The 21,388-nt window shown below is 40.5% G+C and overlaps 1 protein-coding gene and 1 long non-coding RNA gene across 31 annotated transcripts in view; one reads left to right on the top strand and one right to left on the bottom strand.

The window, feature by feature from the left end:
* Positions 1 to 21,388, top strand: part of ADGRL3 (adhesion G protein-coupled receptor L3) — an 861,253-nt gene that overhangs the window by 544,908 nt on the left and 294,957 nt on the right. The window lies entirely within an intron of this gene.
* On the bottom strand, positions 966 to 20,106 carry LOC134730272 (uncharacterized). The gene is made up of 3 exons (XR_010111973.1): positions 17,792 to 20,106; positions 2,461 to 2,512; positions 966 to 1,365 (listed from the first exon to the last, which is right to left on the bottom strand). It is a non-coding gene; the product is annotated as an uncharacterized LOC134730272 (long non-coding RNA).

The raw sequence follows: 21,388 nt of genomic DNA, 5'->3' as shown, positions 1-21,388 counted from the left end.
TTACTGGGTATATACCCAAAGGACTATAAATCATGCTGCTGTAAAGACACATGCACACATATGTTTATTGCGGCACTATGCACAATAGCAAAGACTTGGAACCAACCAAATGTCCAACAATGATAGACTGGATTAAGAAAATGTGGCACATATACACCGTGGAATACTATGCAACCATAAAAAATGATGAGTTCATGTCCTTTGTAGGGACATGGATGAAATTGGAAATCATCATTCTCAGTAAACTATCACAAGAACAAAAAACCAAACACCGCATATTCTCATTCAAAGGTGGGAATTGAACAATGAGAACACATGGACACAGGAAGGAGAACATCACACTCTCGGGACTGTTGTAGGGTTGGGGGTGGAGGGAGGGATAGCTTTAGGAGATATACCTAATGCTAAATGACAAGTTAATGGGTGCAGCACACCAGCATGGCACATGTATACATATGTAACTAACCTGCACATTGTACACATGTACCCTAAAACTTAAAGTATAATAATAAGAAAATAAAAATAAGAATAAAAATAAAGAAAAAGACAAAAATGAAAAATGGAATTCAGGCACACAGATCTGCTGTGAGATGTAGAAGCAGTAGTTGAAATTGGATTTAAGTCAGAAGATGAATGATTCATTGATTGATTCTTTTTTTATTCCTTTCTTTCCTTCAGACAGGTACTATGTCTTTAAGTGGAGCTGAACCGTGCCACTATTCTATGTTCTGTGGTTGTTACAGGAAAGAACAAGGCAGGCATTGGCCTTGTCTTCATGAACTTACAGTCTATTGAAAACAAATTGAGAAGAAAGAAAAAAGGGGATGGTTAAAAAAAAAAAAAAAAAAAAGGCAGTATTCCCTACTATTTTTTAGGTGTTTCCTGGCCATTTACAAAGATTATCAGATGTAAGTCTATCAATAATCATGCAAAGACAGCATCATATTGATTACCAGATGAAGAAATTGAGCATCAGGGAGTTTTAATAATTAAAATGTCACATACGTAGTCCAGAGCTACATTTAGAATCCTTGTCTGCCTGACTTTCTGCTTTGTCACATTGCCTCCATCAGGGATTTAAAAGAATACAGGTGCCACAACTGAGAAACAAGGTAAGGAAAAGCAGGATGGACATATATTAGAACTGAAGTCAAAGCAGATAAGCTAAAGGAGCAAATAAATGCAAGGCAACAAGGACATGTGAATCTTGAAGTGGAATCTGGACAAGCAAACAGTAACCAGTGTTGTAGAGCAGGATTCCTCCGTAGCGGTCTGTGGCCTGTTAGGAGCAGGGCCATACAGCAGAAGTTGAGCCGCAGATGTTGAGCAGCAGGTGAGCGAGCATTACTGCCTGAGCTCCGCCTCCTGTCAGATCAACAGTGGCATTAGATTCTCATAGGAGTGAGAACCCTATAGTGAAGTGTATATGCAAGGGATCTAGATTATGTGCTCCTTAATGATAATCTAACTAATGCCTGATGATCTGAGGTGAAACAGTTTCATCCCAAAACCTTCCCATCAAATTCCTGAGTTAAGAATTTGCTTTAGTTTATCAAATCAGAGCCTGAAATGGTAATTAATTTTAACCTATTATTCTAAATGAAAATAAGATATGACTTTTCAATAAATAAAATCTGAACTATGTTATTGCCCCTTATTCACTGGTTAACTAAAAACCATAATAAGTTATTATTATTTCGTTTGAGATTACATATTTAACCCTTAAAAACAAACACTATTAGGTACAGAGAAGGGAACTAAGGCTCAGAGATATAAAGTCTCCTGCCCAGAGGAACCCTTTTCGTAAGTGTAGATTTGGGCCCAATTCTGAATTACAAAGCTGAAATACTTTGTGCTTTCAGTAGAAAAAAGTATATAATGCAGACAAGCATACAGAAGATAGTGATATAGTGGTGTGTGGATTGTGGTATGTGTGTGCATTTAGACAAATTTGAAGAAAAGATTTAATTATTGGAGGATTAGAAAGATTAGTTAGAAACTTTTGCAGAGATTCTGAACAATTTGAAAGACTAGAGATTTGGAGACTGAATATGTATTAGATTTAACTCTAGCATACATTATTTGCATGTTCTTAATTTTGATGTAAACTGGACATTCAGATGTATTGCTAACAACACTCTCATGCTTATATCTATGAGCAGGATTGACAAAGTGGTGGAAATGGTGAAAAGTAGAATGAAGAAAGGAAAGGAGAAATAAAAGGGAAATACATTTTTTATTTGAAAATAAATGAACAAGTAATGGATGGGCTCACTTTCTTCTAAAGAAAGTGATGAAAGAACAGCATTTTCTTATTTTAAAAAGTTATTTCCCAGGATTGATTTAACTGACCTTGGGTAGTTAACAATATGATTAAGGACAAAGTGAGGAGTGCTTATATACTGCTGGTTGGAATATAAAATGTTATAACCACTTGGAGAGCAATTTGTCCATACTTACCTCGGGAAGAAAAGTATTTTGTTCCTGCTCTTATAGATTCTCAGCTTGGGCTCTGTAACCAAAAACAGATTAACAAGAATAAAGAATAGAAATTTTTGCTTTTATTTAATATAAGTTTTTTATAACATAGGCTTCCTAAGGAAATAAAGACCCCCAAAGTGATTAAACTTCAGTGCTTTTACAATAGGCTTGGAAAGCCTATTATATTGCCTATTATTATATTGCCTAATAAGCATATTATTATGGAAAACAATGGAAAAATGTGATAGGACAAAGGGGTATGAGTTAAAAGCAGTAGACTGGAGAAATGTTGGCAAGTTCTGTTCATTCAGATTTCTCTCAGTCTTCCTTCATCCTCAGAGATAAGAATGCTCCTTTCCTCTGGGTATTTGGAGAGTACTTCTTACATGATGGTCTTATGTTCTGCTTCAGGGGACTGTCAGAGGTATTTTCCTGCACTAGTAGTTTCTCTTCAGGTTATAATATTCAGTATGCTGGCTGGGCACAGAGGCTCACAACCTGTAATGCCAGCACTTTGGGAGGCTGAGGTAGGTGGATTGCTTGAGCCCGGGAGTTCAAGTCCAGCCTGGACAACATGGTGAGACCCCGTTTCTACAAAAAAATGCAAAAATTACCAGAGCATGCTGGCATTCACCTGTAGTCCTAGCTACTCAGGAGACTGAGGTGGGAGGATCACGTGAGCCTGGGAGGTGGAGATTGCAGTGAGCCAAGATTGCTGTACTGCACTCCAGCCTGGGTGACTGAGCAAGAACCTGTATCAAAAATATATATGTATTCAGCATGCCAAGGTGCCATATTTGGGGGTATTGTGTACTGAACCTATTATTACCCCAACTGAAACTTCCCCCAGGAAGTTTTACAGTCCAAAAATTGAGTTGGTAGATTGTCCCATATCCCATTGAAATAGTCTGTCAGTCCTAGGAAGAGGATAGTTCAGTTAAATAATTGTATCTCATTTCGGGAGACACCATAAAGGTAGAAATAGGGAGCTCCCCTCCCCAAACTCCTCTAGATGGTATGAACAATCAAGCATTTAGTAAGGCACATTTCTATGAAAAAAAAAAAAAAAACACAAAAATGAAAAAGATAACTGGTTAGAACAAACTATAAATTCTGTTTTTGATTCCAGAAGGCAGTCACTCAGGATTTCAGGACATTTGGCTCAAAGTGTCTTTAGATGATGGCATGAGAATGGAAGTAGTCATTCAATAAATTTCCTGGCTTGTAGTCTGAATGCCTCTGGTGATGAAAGAGTTACGGTTACTTCTCAGAGCATAGTATGGAAGTTTCCAGTCTCAATGTCCAGGGCTTCTTTAGATATTCCTAACAAGAACCTGAGCAGTAAGGTTTTAACCCTCAGTGGTAACAACTTAAGAGGGTAAGAGAAAAACTGGAAACATTAATTTGAAGAGTTATAATCAGGTATTGGAGGATGCTAGAATTGAGCATGATCTAGTCTACTTTACAGAGACATAACAAAGTTTCAAAGACAGAGAACAGGATTAGATTCTATGTTTGAAATAATATTGGAATAATTTTATTCTGTATAGTTACTTCCAATTCTATCAAAGTAAGACTAATTTGATAGCAAAATAAGTCCAACCCCATTAAACTTTTCCTCATTATTTACGTTAGTGCAGCAAGAATGTACTTGACCACATAGGTCCTTTTTTGAATTTGCTTCCCTGGAACTTATGATAAGGAATCTCAGATTAGACTTTTAAAAGCGCCTGGAGGCTAGGGCACCAAGCCAAGGGACTTGCCATCAGTCTTTGCGTGTGGCACCTATAGATTTGGGTGAAATCCACTCTTCCCAAGATACTCAATGTATTTGGAGGTTCCTGAGCCTGCTGGGAAGTGACCTTCCTTATTCACATGTAAGGCTGAGAATTCTGTAAGCCAGGTCCAAGGCCAGTTTCGAAGGGTCTTTGTAATCATTGGCCCCATGAAATCAAATTTAGTTCCTTAAAACTTTCTAGTCATATCTGATTCTATACATATTATTTTCAAATATGACCTTCCAGTCAAAGGCTTAGCAATATAACCAATGTTTCGAGTTATTTTCTGTTATAAAAAGTACATATTCTTATTGAACTTATTCATATATTTATATTGCCTTGAAAATAAGAATAATCAACAATAGTTTCCAAATCTAGAGAGATCAGGCAGAGAAAACAAATAAATATTTTATTTTTCTTTATAGTTTCCCAGATTGTTGTAAGGTATAGACAGCTTGAGAGAAAAAGAGAAGAAGTTTTCTTTAATTTGAAAAACAAAATATTAAAGAACCAGCAATATCTCAATCAAAAAAGTAATTTAAAAATTATAATATTCCTTATGAGTTCATTTAGTTCCATGTAATTAATTCTTTTTATGCTTGATTGTAACCACCCAATGGGTTCACCTTGCCCACTGCCTAGAAAGATCTGAGTGTATATATATATATTTATTTATTTATTATTATTATACTTTAAGTTCTAGGGTACATATGCACAATGTGCAGGTTAGTTACATATGTATACATGTGCCATGTTGGTGCACTGCACCCATTAACTCCTCATTTAACATTAGGTATATCTCCTAATGCTATCCTTCCCCCCTCCCCCCACACCACAATAGGCCCAGGTGTGTGATGTTCCCCTTCCTGTGTCCATGTGTTCTCATTGTTCAATTCCCACCTATGAGTGAGAATATGCGGTGTTTGGTTTTTTATTCTTGCGATAGTTTGCTGAGAATGATGGTTACCAGCTTCATGCATGTCCCTACAAAGGACATGAACTCATCATTTTTTATGGCTGCATAGTATTCCATGGTGTATATGTGCCACATTTTCTTAATCCAGTCTATTATTGTTGGACATTTGGTTGGTTCCAAGTCTTTGCTATTGTGAATAGTGCTGCAATAAACATATGTGTGCATGTGTCTTTACAGCAGCATGATTTATAATCTTTTGGGTATATACCCAGTAATGGGATGGCTGGGTCAAATGGTATTTCTAGTTCTAGATCCCTGAGGAATCGCCACACTGACTTCCACAATGGTTGAACTAGTTTACAGTCCCACCAACAGTGTAAAAGTGTTCCTATTTCTCTACATCCTCTCCAGCACCTGTAGTTTCCTGACTTTTTAATGATCACCATTCTAACTGGTGTGAGATGGTATCTCATTGTGGTTTTGATTTGCATTTCTCTGATGGCCAGTGATGATGAGCATTTTTTCATGTGTCTTTCGGCTACATAAATGTCTTCTTTTGAGAAGTGTCTGTTCATATCCTTCGCCCACTTTTTGATGGGGTTGTTTGTTTTTTTCTTGTAAATTTGTTTGAGTTCATTGTAGATTCTGGATATTAGCCCTTTGTCAGATGAGTAGATTGCAAAAATTTTCTCCCATTCTGTAGGTTGCCTGTTCACTCTGATGGTAGTTTCTTTTGCTGTGCAGAAGCTCTTTACTTTAATTAGATCCCATTTGTCAATTTTGGCTTTGGTTGCCATTGCTTTTGGTGTTTTAGACATGAAGTCCTTGCCCGTGCCTATATCCTGAGTGGTATTGTCTAGGCTTTATTCTAGGTTTTTTATGGTTTCAGGTCTAACATTTAAGTCTTTAATCCATCTTGAATTAATTTTTGTATAAGGTGTAAAGAAGGGATCCAGTTTCAGCTTTCTACATATGGCTAGCCAGTTTTCCCAGCACCATTTATTAAATAGGGAATCCTTTCCCCATTTCTTGTTTTTGTCAGGTTTGTCAGAGATCAGATGGTTGTAGATATGCGGCATTATATCTGAGGGCTCTGATCTGTTCCATTGATCTATATCTCTGTTTTGGTACCAGTACCATGCTGTTTTGGTTACTGTAGCCTTGTAGTATAGTTTGAAGTCAGGTAGCATGATGCCTCCAGCTTTCTTCTTTTGGCTTAGGATTGACTTGGCAATGTGGGCTCTTTTTGGTTCCATATGAACTTTAAAGTAGTTTTTTCCAGTTCTGTGGAGAAAGTCATTGGTAGATTGACAGGGATGGCATTGAATCTATAAATTACCTTGGGCAGTATGGCCATTTTCACAATATTGATTCTTCCTACCCATGAGCATGGAATGTTCTTCCATTTGATTGTATTCTCTTTTATTTCATTGAGCAGTGGTTTGTAGTTCTCCTTGAAGAGGTCCTTCACATCCCTTGTAAGTTGGATTCCTAGGTATTTTATTCTCTTTGAAGCAATTGTGAATGGGAGTTCACTCACGATTTGGCTCTCTGTTTGTCTGTTATTGGTGTATAAGAATGCTTGTGATTTTTGCACATTGATTTTGTATCCTGAGACTTTGCTGAAGTTGCCTATCAACTTAAGGAGATTTTGGGCTGAGACGATGGGGTTTTCTAGATATATAATCATATCATCTGTAAACAGGGACAATTTCACTTCCTCTTTTCCTAATTGAATACCCTTTCTTTCTTTCTCTTGCCTGATTGCCCTGGCCAGAACTTCCAACACTGTGTTGAATAAGAGTGGTGAAAAAGGGCATCCCTGTCTTCTGCCGGTTTCCAAAGGGAATGCTTCCAGTTTTTGCCCATTCAGTATGATATTGGCTGTGGGTTTGTCATAGATAGCTCTTACTATTTTGAGATATGTCCCATCAATACCTAATTTATTGAGAGTTTTTAGCATGAAGGGTTGTTGAATTTTGTCAAAGGCCTTTTCTGCATCTATTGAGATGATCATATGATTTTTGTCATTGGTTCTGTTTATATGCTGGATTACGTTTATTGATTTGCATATGTTAAACCAGACTTGTATCCCAGGGATGAAGCCCACTTGATCATGGTGGATAAGCTTTTTGGTGTGCTGCTGGATTCAGTTTGCCAGAATTTTATTGAGGATTTTTGCGTCGATGTTCATCAGAGATATTGGTCTAAAATTCTCTTTTTTGGTTGTGTCTCTGCCCGGCTTTTGGTTCAGGATGATGCTGGCCTCATAAAACGAGTTAGGGAGGATTCCCTCTTTTTCTATTGATTGGAATAGTTTCAGAAGGCATGGTACCAGCTCCTCCTTGTTCCTCTGGTAGAATTCGGCTGTGAATCCATCTGGTCCTGGACTTTTTTTGGTTGGTAAGCTATTAATTATTGCCTCAATTTCAGATCCTGTTATTGGTCTATTCAGAGATTCAACTTTTTCCTGGTTTAGTCTTGGGAGGGTGTATGTGTTGAGGAATTTTTCCATTTCTTCTAGATTTTCTAGTTTATTTGCGTAGAGGTGTTTATAGTATTCTCTGATGGTAGTTTGTATTTCTGTGGGATCGGCAGTGATATCCCCTTTATCATTTTTTATTGCATCTATTTTATTCTTCTCTCTTTTCTTCTATTAGTCTTGCTAGCAGTCTATCAATTTTGTTGATCCTTTCAAAAAACCAGCTCCTGGATTCATTGATTTTTTGAAGGGTTTTTTTGTGTCTCTATTTCCTTCAGTTCTGCTCTGATCTTAGTTATTTCTTGCCTTCTACTAGCTTTTGAATGTGTTTGCTCTTGCTTCTCTAGTTCTTTTAATTGTGATGTTAGGGTGTAAATTTTAGATCTTTCCTGCTTTCTCTTGTGGGCATTTAGTGCTATAAATTTCCCTCTACACACTGCTTTAAGTGTGTCCCAGAGATTCTGGTATGTTGTGTCTTTGTTCTCGTTGATTTCAAAGAACATCTTTATTTCTGCCTTCATTTTGTTATGTACCCAGTAGTCATTCAGGAGCAGGTTGTTCAGTTTCCATGTAGCTGAGAAGTTTTGAGTGAGTTTCTTAATCCTGAGTTCTAGTTTGATTGCACTGTGGTCTGAGAGACAGTTAGTTATAATTTCTGTTCTTTTACATTTGCTGAGGAGTACTTTACTTCCAACTATGTGGTCAATTTTGGAATAGGTGCAGTGTGGTGCTCAGAAGAATGTATATTCTATTGATTTGGGATGGAGAGTTCTGTAGATGTCTATTAGGTGCAGAGCTGAGTTCAATTCCTGGAAATCCCTGTTAACCTGATTCAATTCCTGGATATCCCTGGATAATCCCTGGATATCCCTGAGTTCAATTCCTGGATATCCCTTTCTGTCTCGTTGATCTGTCTAATGGTGACAGCGGGGTGTTAAAAGTCTGCCATTATTATTGCCTGGGAGTCTACGTCTCTTTCTAGGTCTCTAAGGACTTGCTTAATGAATCTGGGTGCTCCTGTATTGGGTGCATATATATTTAGGATACTTAGCTCTTCTTGTTGAATTGATCCCTTTACCATTATGTAATGTCTTCCTTTTCTCTTTTGATCTTTGTTGGTTTAAAGTCTGTTTTATCAGAGACTAGGATTGCAACCCCTGCCTTTTTCTGTTTTCCATTTGCTTGGTAGATCTTCCTCCATTCCTTTATTTTGAGCCTATGTGTGTCTCTGCACATGAGATGGGTTTCCTGAATACAGCACACTGATGGGTCTTGACTTTTTATCCAGTTTACCAGCCTGTGTCTTTTAATGGGAGCATTTAGCGCATTTACATTTAAGGTTAATATTGTTATGTGTGAATTTGATCCTGTCATTATGAAGTTAGCTGGTGATTTTGCTCATTAGTTGATGCAGTTTCTTCCTAGTCTCGATGGTCTTTACAATTTGGCATGATTTTGCAGTGGCTGGAACCGGTTGTTCCTTTCCATGTTTAGTTCTTCCTTCAGGAGCTCTTGTAGGGCAGGCCTGGTGGTGACAAAATCTCTCAGCATTTGCTTGTCTGTAAAGTATTTTATTTCTCCTTCACTTACGAAGCTTAGTTTGGCTGGATATGAAATTCTGGGTTGAAAATTATTTTCTTTAAGAATGTTGAATATTGGCCCCCACTCTCTTCTGGCTTGTAGAGTTTCTGCTGAGAGATCAGCTGTTAGTCTGATGGGCTTCCCTTTGTGGGTAACCCTACCTTTCTTTCTGGCTGCCCTTAACATTTTTTCCTTCATTTCAACTTTGGTGAATCTGACAATTATGTGTTGCTCTTCTCGAGGAGTATCTTTTTGGTGTTCTCTGTATTTCCTGTATTTGAATGTTGGCCTGCCGTGCTAGGTTCAGGAAGTTCTCCTGGATAATATCCTGCAGAGTGTTTTCCAACTTGGTTCCATTCTCCCCATCACTTTCAGGTACACCAATCAGACGTAGATTTGGTCTTTTCACATAGTCCCATATTTCTTGGAGGCTTTGTTCATTTCTTTTTATTCTTTTTTCTCTAAACTTCCCGTCTCGCTTCATTTCATTCTTTTTATTTTCCATCACTGATACCCTTTCTTCCAGTTGATCAAATCGACTACGAGGCTTGTGCATTCGTCACATAGTTTTTGTGCCTTGGTTTTCAGCTCTATCAGGTCCTTTAAGGAGTTCTCTGCATTGGTTATTCTAGTTAGCCATTCGTCTAATTTTTTTTCAAGATTTTTAATTTCTTTGCCATGGGTTTGAACTTCCTCCTTTAGCTCAGAGTAGTTTGATCATCTGAAGCCTTCTTCTCTCAACTCATCAAAGCCATTCTCCATCCAGCATTGTTCCATTGCTGGTGAGGAGCTGCGTTCCTTTGGAGGAGGAGAGGCACTCTGATTTTTAGAGTTTCCAGTTTTTCTACTCTGTTTTTTCCTCATCTTTGTGGTTTTATCTACCTTTGGTCTTTGATGATGACAACATACAGATGGGGATTTGGTGTGGATGTCCTTTCTGTTTGTTAGTGTTCCTCTTAACCGTCAGGACCCTCAGCTGCAGGTCTGTTGGAGTTTGCCGGAGGTCTGCTCCAGAACCTGTTTGCCTGGGTATCAGCAGCGGAGGCTGCAGAACATCGGATACTGGTGACCAGCAAATGTTGCTGCCTGATTGTTCCTCTGGAAGTTTTGTCTCAGAGGAGTACCCAGCCGTGTGAGGTGTCAGTCTGCCCCTACCTCCCAGTTAGGCTACTCAGGGGTCAGGGACCCACTTGAGGCAGTCTGTCTGTTCTCAGATCTCCAGCTGCATGCTGGGAGAACCACTATTCTCTTCAAAGCTGTCAGACAGGGACATTTTAGTGTGCAGAGGTTACTGCTGCCTTTTGTTTGGCTATTCCCTGCCCCCAGAGGTGGAGTCTACAGAGGTAGACAGGCCTTCTTGAGCTGCAGTGGGCTCCACCAAGTTCGAGCTTCCCAGCAGCTTTGTTTACCTACTCAAGCCTCGGCAATGGCGGGCACCCCTCCCCCAGTCTCGCTGCTGCCTTGCCGTTTGATCTCAGACTGCTGTTCTGGGAATGAGCGAGGCTCCGTGGGCGTAGGACCCTCCGAGCCATGCACGGGATATAATCTCCTGGTGTGCCATTTGCTAAGACCGTTGGAAAAGTGTAGTATTAGGGTGGGAGTGACCCAATTTTCCAGGTGCTGTCTGTCACCCCTTTCTTTGACTAGGAAAGGGAATTCCCTGACCCTTGCACTTCCCGGGTGAGGCGATGCCTCGCCCTGCTTCGGCTCACGCTGGGTGCACTGCACCCACTGTCCTGCACCCACTTTCCGACACTCCCCAGTGAGATGAGCCTGGTACCTCAGTTGGAAATGCAGAAATCACTCATCTTCTGGGTTGCTCATGCTGGGAGTTCTAGACTGGAGCTGTTCCTATTTGGCCATCTTGGCTCCACCCTCCAAGATCTGTATATTGAGACAGGGAAATTGCAACAGAGAAAGAATAATTCACACAGACCTGGCTGTGTGGGAGACCAGAGTTTTATTATTACTCAGATCAGTCTCCGCAAGCATTTGGGTGTCAAAGTTTCTAAGGACGACTTGGTGGGGGGAAGCCAGTGAACCAGGAGTGCTAATTGGTTAGGTAGGAGATGAAATCATAGGGAATTGAAGCTGTCTTTTTGTGCTGAGTCAGTTCCTGGGTGGGGACCACAAGATCAAATGAGCCACTTTATCAATCTGGGTGATGCCAGCTGGTCCATCAAGTGAAGGTTTGCAAAAACATCTCAAACACTGATCTTAGGAATAGTTTAGGGAGGGTCAGAATCTTGTAGACTCCAGCTTCAAGACTCCTAAACCATAATTTCTAAACTTGTGGCTAATTTGTTAGTCCTACAAAGGCAATCTAGTCTCCAGGCAAGAAGGAAGTTTGTTTTGGGAAAGGGCTGTTATCATCTTTGTTTTAAATTATAAACTAAGTTCCTCCCAAAGTTAGTTCAGCCTATGCCCAGGAAGGAACAAGGACAGTTTGGAGGTTAGAAGCAAGATGGAGCTCAGTTATAATTTTGCATGATCTTGGGTTAGTTTTATGAATCAATCAGATTTTTTAACTAGAGTTCTGGAAATTTTTACCCAGTCAAAGCATATGATCTTATTATTGCCAGAGGCCAGGCATGGGTGGCTCATGCCCTTAGCCCCAGCACTTTAGGAGACTGACACAGGAGGATTGCTTGAAGCGAGGAGTTCAATACCAGCCTGAGCAACAAAGCAAGATCCCGTCTCTACACAAAATTTTAAAATTTAGCCAGGCATGGTGGCACACACTTGTAGTCCTGCCACATTGAAAGACTGAGATAGAAGAATTGCTTGAAGCCAGAAGTTCGATACCAGCCTGGGAACAAAGTGCGACCCCATCTCTACAAAAATAAATTAATTAGCTGGGTGTGGTGGCACATACCTATAGTGTCTCAAATCCTCAGGTGGCTGACGTGAGAGGAGCGCTTGTGCCCAGGAGCTGGAGGCTGCAGTGAGCTATGATCACACCACTATACTCCAGCCTGGGCAACAGAGTGAGACTCTGTCCCTAATAAATAAATAGATAAATAAACAAACAAATAAATAAAATTATCAGAAACTTGTACTTCAGAGTATTCATTAGAGTATGTTTCATGAATTTGTTTGAAGATAGAGCAATTTTGGCCTGCTGCTAATTGTGAACATTTTCAGAGAAGAATCTGAGTAAAACAATAATTGTCTGTAAATGACAAAAGACTTAAAGTGGTCATGGTTAAAGATCTGATAGGAGCTTATTATAATGTGGCATATAATGTTCTAAGATAACTGATTATGAGTGATTTATGTAGACAGAAAGAACATTGACAAATTTCTAGGAATTTCATAAAATTTTTGAAACATTTATATTAAAAATATATAGCCATACAAATACAACTTAAAGAAGGTTAAGCATTACTTTTTATTTGACAATGCTTCTTATGTAATTCAGTATCTCAAATAAATCTAATGAGTTTAACATCTCTCTTTTTACAAGATGAGAGAACATATTATTTAAGATTTTCCAGGGGTGCTCTGGGAAATCACAAAGTTAGTTTTGAGGTCAAAAAGACTATTTAAATTTGATATTGAGGTGCTTGTCAAAAATGTGAAAAGTTTTGAACATGTCATTAAGTAGGCTTACTACTATGAAACAATACTTATTTATTTAACTAGTGTGACAATAAAAGATTTCAAAGGCAAATACCGTAAGTTAAATAACTGTGAAAAAAATTTTAGCTCTTCTAATATTGAGAAAACTTGGTTTTCCTAAGCAAAGATCTGATAAATACAACATGAAGCACAGGAAATTATTTTGCTAAGATACAAAAATCTTTGTTTCCTAAGTAGATTACTTAAAAGATAAAGAGAAATCTCTTATTTTTTAATAAGAACAGACCAATAATCCAAGAAAACTATCATTCTGGCTTTACATCATTATGCTTATAATGTTGTCTCATTTTCTTTAACTTAGAAATAAATCCATTCTATCTTAGCAGCTGGCTACACATAAAATTCTTTTCCTACAAACCCTCTACATGTTTTTTAACATCCATTCAGTTTTGGTGCTACTCTTTTCCTTTTTCTCATTCTGGAACAACCAGTCATTCTACCTTAGGACAAAATTACTCTTTTTTTCCCCTTAAAAAAAGAAATATATGCTTCATACCACATTTCTCTTTTTAAATCAAAAACACATCCTACTTTTCTTGCACACTTTGCATAAAGATTTTTTTTCTTTACTCTTTTTATTCATAGTAGTTTCATTTATTTTTAACCGTTAGTAACATTTCTTTTTTTTTTTTTTTGAGACAGAGTGTTGCTGTGTCACCCAGGCTGGAGTGCAGTGGCGTTATCTTGGCTCACTGAAACCTCTGCCTCCCAGGTTCAAACAATTCTCCTACCTTAGCCTCCCAAGTAGCTGGGACTACAGGTGCATGCCACCATGTCCAGCTATTTTTTTTTTTTAGTAGAGACGGGGTTTCACTATGTTAGCAGGCTGGTCTCCATCTCCTGACCTCATGATCCGCCTGCCTCGGCCCTCAAAGTAAGCAACATTTCTTTTTCAGAGAAAACTAGGAAATAGACAATTGTGAATTGCCTGTCATATGTCAGTATTCTGTAGCTGAGTGGCACATTTACAAATATACTATCTTGTGTTTTATAGGTATATGCTATTTCCTCACGGTATAGTTTCTCATGTGTATTAACATACCCAAATATATTTAGTTTCTTTATACTGTATAAAAACAAGATGCCAAAAATACATAAATTTAAATTATGTTCAGTAATGAATGTTTCAGTATTGTATTCTATTTGGAAATTTTGAAACACACACGTAAACACTATATACATATATATATAATTTAGCATAATTCTAAGGTTGAAAGTTACTATAAATATTTTTTAGAAACTGAATTTAGGCAGACATAGTATAATACCAAACAAAGCTAACCAACATTTTAACTTATTTCCCTCTTAACTATTTTTAACCTTATTTGGCTACTAAATCCAGTAGAATAAAAATGTATGCTCATATTATACATAATGCTAATAACTCAGAATACATAGCTATTTTTATTAAACCAACCATATTAAACTAATCTTTTATATCAACAAACATATCCAAGTCATGTGAACATGAAAACTTTTCACATTCTGTATTTCCTGGGGTTTCAGGAATATTTATTTTATGTAAATGTTCATTTATCTCTAAGCCAATTTGAATAAACCATTACAGAATTTTATAAATTAATTTGGTAACACTATTCAGAAGTAGGAGAGTATCATGTATACATTACATATACATATACAAGTTTTCATGTGCGTCTGTGTGAAGAGACCACCAAACAGGCTTTGTGTGAGCAACATGGCTGTTTATTTCACCTGGTTGCAGGCGGGCTGAGTCCGAAAAGAGAGTCAGCGAAGGGAGATAAGAGTGGGGCCGTTTTATAGGATTTGGGTAGGTAAAGGAAAATTACAGTCCAAGGGGGTTTGTTCTCTGGCGGGTAGGAGTGGGGGTCGCAAGGTGCTCAGTGGGCAGGAGTGGGGGTCGCAAGGTGCTCAGTGGGGGTGCTTTTGGAGCCAGGATGAGCCAGGAAAAGGACTTTCACAAGGTAATGTCATCAGTTAAGGCAAGGACCAGCCATTTACACTTCTTTTGTGGTGGAATGTCATCACTTAAGGTGGGGCAGGGCATATTCACTTCTTTTGTGATTCTTTAGTTACTTCAGGCCATCTGGGCATATAGGTGCAGGTCACAGGGGATGTGATGGCTTGGCTTGGGCCCAGAGGCCTGACATTCCTGCCTTCTTAATAAGAAAAATAAAACAAAATAGTGTTGAAGTGTTGGGGTGGTGAAAATTTTTTGGGGGTGATATGGAGAGAGAATGGTCGATGTTTCTCAGGGCTGCTTCAAGCGGGATTAGGGGCGGCGTGGGAACCTAGAGTGGGAGAGATTAAGCTGAAGGGAGGTCTTGTGGTAAGGGGTGATATTGTGGGGATGTTAGAAGAAACATTTGTCATATAGCATGATTGGTGATTGCCTGAATACGGTTTTGGATGAATTGAGAAACTAAATGGAATAACAGAAGGAGAAAAACAGGTGTAAAAGGTCTAAGAATTGGGACGACTCAGGATATCTGATTAGAGAGTGCCTAAGGAGATTCAGCATAGTCCTGCCAGCAAAGATTATGTATTTACTTCAAGAGTTAAGAGTGGCAGTTTGGGGATAGCACCAGGAGATATCAGTTGTGATGGCTTGGAAAAACAGTGTAAACCAGCAGTGTAAACAAGAGCAGGGCATGTATGAGTAGTTGAGAACGGTGAATAGGAGTATGACTAGACAGAAGATAGTAGGGATGACAGGTTTTTTGGGGCACAGTCTAAGTTGGTCTGGTGTCTGGAATGAGACTGGGGCCTAATAAAAAGGAGCGTCTATACAGGAGCTTAAATGGGCTGTACCCTGTAGCATTCTGAAGACAGGCCTGAATTCTGAGAAGGGAAAGTGGTAAAAGTATTGTCCAGTCCTTTTTAAGTTGGTGGCTGAGCTTGGTGAGGTGTGTTTTTAAAAGACCTTTAGTCCATTCTACTTTGCTTGAAGACAGAGGACCTTAAGGGATATAAAGGTTTCACTGAATACTAAGAGCCTGAAAAACTGCTTGGCTGATTTGACTGATAAAGGCTCGTCTGTTATCAGACTGTATTGAGGTGGGAAGGCTAAACTGAGGAATTATGTCTGACAGAAGGGAAGAAATGACTGCGGTGGCCTTCTCACACCCTGTACACACCCTGTAGGAAAGGCCTCTACCTATCCAGTGAAAGTATCTACCTAGACTAAGAGGTATTTTAGTTATCTGACTAAGGGCATGTTGAGTAAAGCTAATTTGCCAGTCCTGGGTGGGGCAAATCCTCGAGCTTGATGTGTAGGGAAGGGAGGGGGCCTGAATAATCCCTGAGGAGTAGTAGAATAGCAGATGGAACACTGAGCAGAATAGCAGATGGAACACTGAGAAGTTATTTCTTTGAGGATAGATTTCCACGATGGAAAGGAAATGAGAGGTTCTAAGAGGCGGGCTAGTGGCTTGTACTATAGCATCATCTGCCTTTGCTGGTGTGTGGCGATTAGGCCTGGTGGAACTGCCATCAATAAATCAAGCGTGATCAGGGTGAGGAACAGGAAAGAAAGAAATTTAGGGAAATGGGGTTAATGTCAGGTGGATCAGAGAGATACAGTCATGGGGGTCAGGTGTGGTATCAGGAATAATGTGGGAGGCAGGATTGAAGTCTGGGCCAGGAACAACGGTAATTGTGGGAGACTCAACAAAGAGTGGGTATAGCTGAAGGAGCCGGGAAGCAGAAAGTATATGCATCAGGTATGAGGAAGAAAATAGATTTTGGAAGTTATGAGAACTGTAGAGAGTGAGTTGAGCATAGTTTGTGATTTTGAGGGCCTCTAAAAGTATTAATGCAGCGGCAGCCGCTGCATGCAGACATGAGGGCTAGGCTAAAACAGTAAGGTCAAGTTGTTTGGACAGAAAGGCTACAGGGTGTGGTCTTGGCTCTTGTGTAAGAATTCTGACCTCGCTAACCATGCCTAGGAAGGAAAGGAGTTGTTGTTTTGTAGAAGGTGCTTGGGTTTGAGAGATCAGTCGGACACGATTGGCAGGGAGAGCACGTGTGTTTTTATGAGAATTATGCCGAGATAGGTAACAGATGAGGAAGAAATTTGGGCTTGATTGAAGTAATGGGGGCTGTCTGTGAAGCTTTGCGGCAGTACAGCCTAGGTAATTTGCTGAGCTTGATGGGTGTCAGGGTCAGTCCAAGTGAAAGCGAAGAGAGGCTGGGATTAAGGGTGCAAAGGAATAGTAAAGAAAGCATGTTTGAGATCTAGAACAGAATAATGGGTTGTAGAGGCAGGTATTCAGGATATTAGAGTATATGGGTTTGGCACCACGGGGTGGATAGGCAAAACAATTTGGTTGATGAGGCGCAGATCCTGAACAAACTTGTAAGGCTTGTCTGGTTTTAGGACAGGTAAAATGGGGGAATTGTAAGGATAGTTTATAGGCTTTAAAAGGCCATGCTGTAGCAGGCGAGTGATAACAGGCTTTAATCTTTTTAAAGTGTGCTGCGGGATGGGATATTGGCGTTGAGTGGGGTAAGGGTGATTAGGTTTTAATGAGATGGTAAGGGGTGCATGATTGGTCGCCAAGGAGGGAGTAGAGGTATCTTATACTTGTGGGTTAAGGTGGGGGGATACAAGAGGAGGACCCAAAGGAGGCTTTGGATTGGGAAGAAGGGCGGCAATGAGATATAGCTGTAGTCCAGGAATAGTCAGGGAAGCAGATAATTTAGTTAAAGTGTCTCAGCCTAATAAGGGAACTGGGCAGGTGGGGATAACTAAAAAGGAGTACTTAAAAGAGTATTGTCTAAGTTGGCACCAGAGTTGGGGAGTTTTAAGAGGTTTAGAAGCCTGGCCGTCAATACCCACAACAGTTATGGAGGCAAGGGAAACAGGCCCTTGAAAAGAAAGTAATGTGGAGTGAGTAGTCTCCGTATTGATTAAGAAGGGGACGGGCTTACCTTCCACTGTGAGAGTTACCCGAAGCTTGCCGTCCGTGATGGTCTAGGGGGCTTCCGAGGCGATCAGGCAGTGTCAGTCTTCAGCCGGTAAGCCAAGAAGGAGTCAGTCAGAGAGCCTTGGGCCAGAGTTCCAGGAGCTCTGGGAGTGGCTGCCAGGTGAGTTGAACAGTCCAATTTTCAGTGGGGTCCCACACAGATGGGACGCGGCTTAGGAGGAATCCTGGGCTGCGGGTGTTCCTTGGCCCAGTGGCCAGATTTCCGGCATGTGTAGCAAGTTCCTGGGGGAGGAGGTTCTGGAGGAACGCCTGGCTGCTACAGTTCAGGCGTTTGGAAGTTCTTGTGTGCTGGAGATGTGGCTGGGGTTTGTCTCACAGTGGAGGCAAGGAATTGCAACTTTTTTCTGTTATTGCACACCTTGAAGGTGAGGTTAATTAAGTCCTGTTGTGGGGTTTGAGGGCCAGATTCTAGTTTTTGGAGTTTTATTTAATGTCGGGAGCAGATTGGGTAATAAAATGTATATTGAGAATAAGATGGCCTTTTGACCTTTTAGGGGCTAGGGCTGTAAAGTGTCTCAGGGTTGCTGCCAAACGAGCCATGAACTGGGCTGGATTTTTATATTTGATGAAAAAGAGCCTAAACGCTATCTGATTTGGGATAAAGAAAAAGGAGCATTAACCTTGACTATGCCTTTGGCTCCAGCCACCTTTTTAAGAGTAAATTGCTGGGCAGGTGGGGGAGGGCTAGTCACAGAACGAAACTGTAAGCCAGACCAGGTGTGAGGAGGGGAGGCAATAAAAAGATTACAGGGTGGAGGAGCGGAGGCTGAGGAAGAATTGGGGCCTAGCTTGGGCTGGCGAGGAGGGGAGAGGTCAGATGGGTCTGTAGAAAAGGAAGATTAGAAAGACTCAGCGACGCTTGGGTCGGTACTGAGGGACAGGAGGGAGGGAAAGAAGGAAGATTTGGGATGAGTTGCACTGGGCACAGAGACTAGGAAGGGACTGATGTGTAAAAGAATGCCTGGGCGTCAGGCACCTCAGACCATTTGCCCATTTTACGACAAGAATTATTTAGATCTTGTAGGATGGAAAAATTGAAAGTGCCGTTTTCTGGCTATTTGGAACTACTCGAGTTTGTATTGGGGTCAAGCGGCATTGCAGAAGAAAATAAGACTCTTAGATTTTAGGTCAGGTGAGAATTGAAGAGGTTTTAAGTTTTTAAGAATACAGGCTAAGGGAGAAGAAAGAGGAATGGAAGGTGGAAGCTTGCCCATAGTGAAGGAGGCAAGCCCAGAGAAAAGAGTAGAGACACGGAGAAGGGGTGGGGGTTTCTTCCCCTCCAGAAAAGCAGAGAAAGTGTTGGGACACGGAAATAAGGGGTTGGGGTACAGAGATAAGAGGTCAGGGTGTGGAAATAAGGGATTGGGGTGCAGAGATAAGAGGTTGGGGTGTGGAAATAAGCGATTGGGGCACAGAGATAAGAGGTTGGGGTGTGGAAATAAGTGATTGGGGGGTTCTTGCCCCCTAGGAAAGCGGGACTTGCCGCTAAGGGTGAAGGAGAAGGGGTTGAGGGGTACTTGCCCCTGCCCCAGGAAAGCGGGACTTGCCGCTAAGTGTGAAGGGGAAGGGGTTAAGGGGTACTTGCCCCTGCCCCAGGAAAGCGGGACTTGCCGCTAAGGGTGAAGGACCAAGGCAGGCGTCCCTGCATGGTCTGACACCCTTGAAACGTGAGTGTATAATCAGAGAGGCGTCCCTGCAATGATTAAATACCAAGGGAAGGCTGCCTTCCCAGTCCGTGACCGGCGCCGGAGTTTTGGGTTCACGGATAAAACATGTCTCTTTTTTCTCTACCAGAAAATGAAAGGAATTGAAATTAAGAGAAGGGAGAGATTGAAGTGTGGCGCCAAGATTGAAAGGAGAAAGAGGTTGAGGGATAGTGAGGGAGGTTGGAGAAGAGAGTAAAAAGAGGCCGCTTACCGGATTTGAAATTGGTGAGATGTTTCTTGGGCTGGTTGGTCTGAGGACCTGAGGTCGTAGGTGGATCTTTCTCATGGAGCAAAGAGCAGGAGGACAGGGGATTGATCTCCCAAGGGAGGTCCCCCGATCCAAGTCACGGCACCAAATTTCATGCACGTCCATGTGAAGAGACCACCAAACAGGCTTTGTGTGAGCAACATGGCTGTTGCTCACTTCACCTGGGTGCAGGCAGGCTGAGTCCGAAAAGAGTCAGTGAAGGGAGATAAGGGTGAGGCTGTTTTATAGGATTTGGGTAGGTAAAGGAAAATTACAGTCCAAGGGGGTTTGTTCTCTGGCGGGTAGGAGTGGGGGTCGCAAGGTGCTCAGTGGGCAGGAGTGGGGGTCGCAAGGTGCTCAGTGGGGGTGCTTTTGGAGCCAGGATGAGCCAGGAAAAGGACTTTCACAAGGTAGTGTCATCAGTTAAGGCAAGGACCAGCCATTTACACTTCTTTTGTGGTGGAATGTCATTAGTTAAGGTGGGGCAGGGCATATTCACTTCATTTGTGATTCTTTAGTTACTTCAGGCCATCTGGGCGTACAGGTGCAGGTCACAGGGGATACGATGGCTTGGCTTGGGCTCAGAGGCCTGACACAAGTAAACCTAAATATACATAGCCATACAGACAGCTTCAAACAGAGATCTTAGAGTTTTATTCTAAAATTTTAGTCATGATTCAGTAAAACGTATTAGTAAAAAATTACTGGTTTATCTCCACTTTACATTTGTATCCAAATTGTTATTTCTAGAAAATGGGACAAGTTAGGGTTACCTGTTTACCTACATTTATAGAGGAGGCTTTTAAGATTTTTGTTTATTGTTGATAAGTAATTTTCTGGAAGTTGTGGACTAAATTTTGGGTGATGGACACTGAAGCAGTTTGTTTTCAAAACGCCTATTATTTTTTTTCCTTTTGTTTAGAAGCAAGTTATCTCCCAGGAAGTTTGCATAGCAAAAAGATCACCTGCAGGTCCTAGAGAGGACAGGGTCAAATATTTATGTCTGAAAGGCACAAAGAAAGGATGTAAGGTTTCTCTGAGGGCATTTTGAGGCATATCTATTATCATAGATTTAAGATATTATTTTCTAAGTGCAGGACAATTATATTTCCAATGTTTTGACTTTTTAAAGTATCTGCAAGCATCTTGATATGAACAGGAGAGATTTGGGGATTGTTAAGAAGGATGGGTGGGCTTTGAATTGCTCCTAGTGCTGCATTTCTGTTTGTATAGACTCAATTTGTAAGACAATGGTAGTTGTTTTAAACTCTTCAGAAAACTGTGTTGCAGCCAGAATAATAAAGAGGCTGACCTACCTATCAAATTACATTATCTTGAATTTGCTACTTCATATCAGAGAACATATTTCCAACTAAAATGGAAATAAAGATCCCTATGAGTTGCATGCCTTTAGAATGTTTTAATAAATTGTTACACAAAGCCTTTCTAATGTTCTTTCTCTCTAAGTGATGTGGAGTTTTTCCTCCTTAGCTCAACTAGATTTGGGTTCTTTTCTCACAACCAAGAATAATTAGGCACAAGGTCATCAAAGAGTGAGTGGAGCAGAATTTATTAAGCAAAAGGAAAG

The sequence above is a fragment of the Pan paniscus genome, chromosome 3, assembly GCF_029289425.2.
Source record: "Pan paniscus chromosome 3, NHGRI_mPanPan1-v2.0_pri, whole genome shotgun sequence".
NCBI classification, from domain to species: domain Eukaryota; kingdom Metazoa; phylum Chordata; class Mammalia; order Primates; family Hominidae; genus Pan; species Pan paniscus.
The sequence above is the reverse complement of the archived record's forward strand: the minus strand, read 5'-3'. Positions and strand labels throughout refer to the sequence as shown.